Source organism: Dryobates pubescens, chromosome 8 (assembly GCF_014839835.1).
Source record: "Dryobates pubescens isolate bDryPub1 chromosome 8, bDryPub1.pri, whole genome shotgun sequence".
NCBI lineage: Eukaryota > Metazoa > Chordata > Aves > Piciformes > Picidae > Dryobates > Dryobates pubescens.
Genome location: NC_071619.1, coordinates 23720663 through 23724110, shown reverse-complemented (window position 1 = coordinate 23724110; position 3448 = coordinate 23720663).

Here is a 3448-nt window from a genome sequence, read left to right as displayed (position 1 = left end):
GAGGATTATACTGCATTATCAAACATTTTACAGACAATGTCTAATAGGTGTATAGGAATAGATGCAGTATTTTTTGCCTAACTATTTAAATGTGGATATTCATGGACTATTTGCTACTGTAGCTTGGGTTATGAATTGATATTTTAAGAATAGAAAGTGGTCAGAACTTAAAAACACAAGTGCCCAAGTATTGGTTTGGTACTCTCATACAGCTGTACATATACTGTGCAACAAATGCTGGTAGGCATGGTTTTCTCTTCACACTGGAGAAGTACACTCGCGAGGCTAAAGTAAACTAACTCCATTATAACAGCTACACAGTTTAGCAGTATTGCAAATCAATAGATACAATTTCAGGCTTTTGTAGCACTGAGATTTAACTAGTGACTATTTTCAAAAGAATAGCACAAGACATGCAGGGGGGGGAAAAAGAGGTCATGCAGAGTTATCTGAATAATGAATTCCCTTCTGTGTCCCTGGAGACCCCCAAGTTAGCAGCAAATGCAAGGAGTTTTGGACAAAATCTGCAAGACAATCTAGCTTCAGTTAAATCTCAAAAATGTAATATGATGTATCAGATATTGGGCAAGACAGTCAAAGAACAATATGAAAGACATTTAGTTCACGGTAAAATGTTCTTTTTCTGTTAAAAATTAAAAAGCAGATGTATTTTTTTTCCCCCAGGTCATATATGTACATAATTCTTTCATAAAACATACCATATTTCATATTGGGTGAAAAGTGGGAAGGAATTAGCTGCATTACATGCTGACAACCATCATTAAAAGCCTTCCAAGAAACTCACTCACTATTGTGTAGTGCAAGCAACGGAATCACTGAGTCTTAGGTAACCAGTGGTCAAAACAGCTGGAAGGCAACATTTCAATAGCCACTTCTTAAGCCTGAAAAAAAAAAAAAAAAAAAAGAAAAGAAATTGGCAATTGCTAACGATAATAAGTGCTGTTGGATAAAGCCTGAATGATTCTCATCTTATCCTTAAGTCAAGTACAGCCTGAAGCAGGAGGTAGCAAATTAAAGTATTTCAAAATATACTGCTTCAAAGCAGAAGAAAATACTTTGTAAGTTTCCAGAGAAAGGAAATAATAATCTTTTTAGAAACTAAGTCTGTCCTAATAACTCACATTAAAACAGAGAAGATGTTTGAGAATTTTCATTACTAAATTGTTTCATGAAGCATCATGAAAGAAATGGTGGCATCCTATATTTTTGGGTTTGTTACTTTTAGAATAATTAAGACCAATTTTTTTTATCACGAGTCTTATTTCTCAATGCTTGTTCTAAGGCTTTTGTGATTTGTGTTGTAAAAAGTGAAAAAAAAGATGTAGGAAAATATCTATTTGGGAAAAGTTTTCAGAGTATATCACAGTATCACAGTATCACCAAGGTTGGAAAAGACCTCAAAGATCATCAAGTCCAACCTGTTGCCACAGACATCATGACTAGACCATGGCACCAAGTGCCACGTCCAATCCCCTCTTGAACCCCTCCAGGGACGGTGACTCCACCACCTCCCTGGGCAGCACATTCCAATGACGAACGACTCTCTCGGTGAAGAACTTTCTCCTCACCTCGAGCCTAATCCTCCCCTGGTGCAGCTTGAGACTGCGTCCTCTCATTCTGGTGCTGGTTGCACCTTCAATCACTTCAAAGATTTCTAGCATACGACACTTGAAAATTCTACAACTTAATTGTCATCTATAATAAATAATTTATTTATAATAATCATAAACATTTTAGTGGGAAACTAGTGAAAAGTTACTAAGTATGCCATACTCCAACACTGTACTAAAAAGCATCAACTGCACAGTGAAAACAGTGTGGCTTCATTAAAGAAAATCTGTTCCCTCCCTCAGCAATTTGACTACACTAATAAGTTAACAGAATAGGGAACAATAAAGCTAGTTTTCTTCACAAGGCATTGTGAAGAGTTAGTTCACAAGTACTAATAAGGAAAACAAATAACTGAGAACTCATGTGCATGTCACCAGAGACATAGAGGGAGAAATAATCTAAAACAAAAATCTACTGTTCTACAGATTAATCAAGATAAATACTAGAACCCCCTCATTTATATTTATGAATTGCACTATTGATACAATTATTGGAAAGCAGCACAAGAAAGTCCTGAAATGGAGGCTTTCTGAAGGATAGATTTCCAAAGTGAAACGCTGTAATCTGATCTTAATTTTTTGCAAATTATTCATTTTGCAAAAATTATTTGCCAAGTCCTTGCTATAAATGATTTTTACGCTGTAGATCATATGGAAGGAGTACACTACAAGGGTTGGCTGCTCATTCTATACAGCTGGCTTTGTTGGCAATGTAAATCACGGGGTGTTTTTATGGGTATGCAGATGTTCACACAAATACGTGGGGTACCACCAAAAAGCGTGCTTCAGTTCCACTCTCTCCTTCCCAAGGCTTCTCAGCAGTAACTACATGCAAGCCATGACTTACATGCAGCTGTCAGAAAAATATCAGGGATGGCCAGTGCAGGCAGGCAGCTTCTCTCTACAGAAGTGCTCTGCATGATCAGCCTTCATCAGCTACACTGCATGTGCGATGCAGTCAAAATTCTCCTACAGTGATGAATATGCTGATGACAGCATAGCAGTCAGTAGATATATGGAAAAGAGTAAATGTTAAAATTTTAATAGTTTGACTTTACTGAAACAGCATGTAAGCAATAACTAAATTCTGTGGGGTTTGTTTGGTTTTGGTTTGCTTGTTTGTTTTTTGATCTGTACCGTTTGAAAAAAAATAACAAAAAGCCAACCACAACCATATTTAATTGGACCAATTCCTCTGAGGTTGTGAGCCAGGCTATTGGGGCACATCCAGCCTGCAACTGGTTATAAAGACATACTATGTTCTCAGAGTTATCTGTTATCTTTCAGAGAAGGAAATGATGAGACAAAGTGCCTGAAACCTTTACCCATGCTTGGATGTACAGTGTTATTCCAAGTCTAGAGAGTTTACTAAAAGTAAGGAGGATAAAGAGCGTTGAGATGGAGAAGATTGCAGCATTGTCAGCAGAGACCCCTCAGGACAGAAGCCAGACCTGCTGTACCTTCGTTAGCCCCACAGATGTATGCTGATTATGGAGGCAATGAATCTAATACCTTTCATAAGTCATATGTTCACATTTTGCACACTTCTGGTCTTAGACAAAAAAAGGCAGTTTTTCTCTGCTATAGAACTATAACAAGCTTTTCAACTACACAGCAATTATTGCTTGGGATTTCAAATTTGTTATTGCTATTAAAAACCAAAACATAAAATAAATTGCAAACTACAAATCTGGAAATACTTACATCAAATCTTTCAGACTAAATATACAAAGTAACTCTCATCTAAAGGGAAGCAGAAGAACAAGGAGGATCAAGAGGAAAAGAACATTCTGTGTTGCCATGTATCGGAATACACT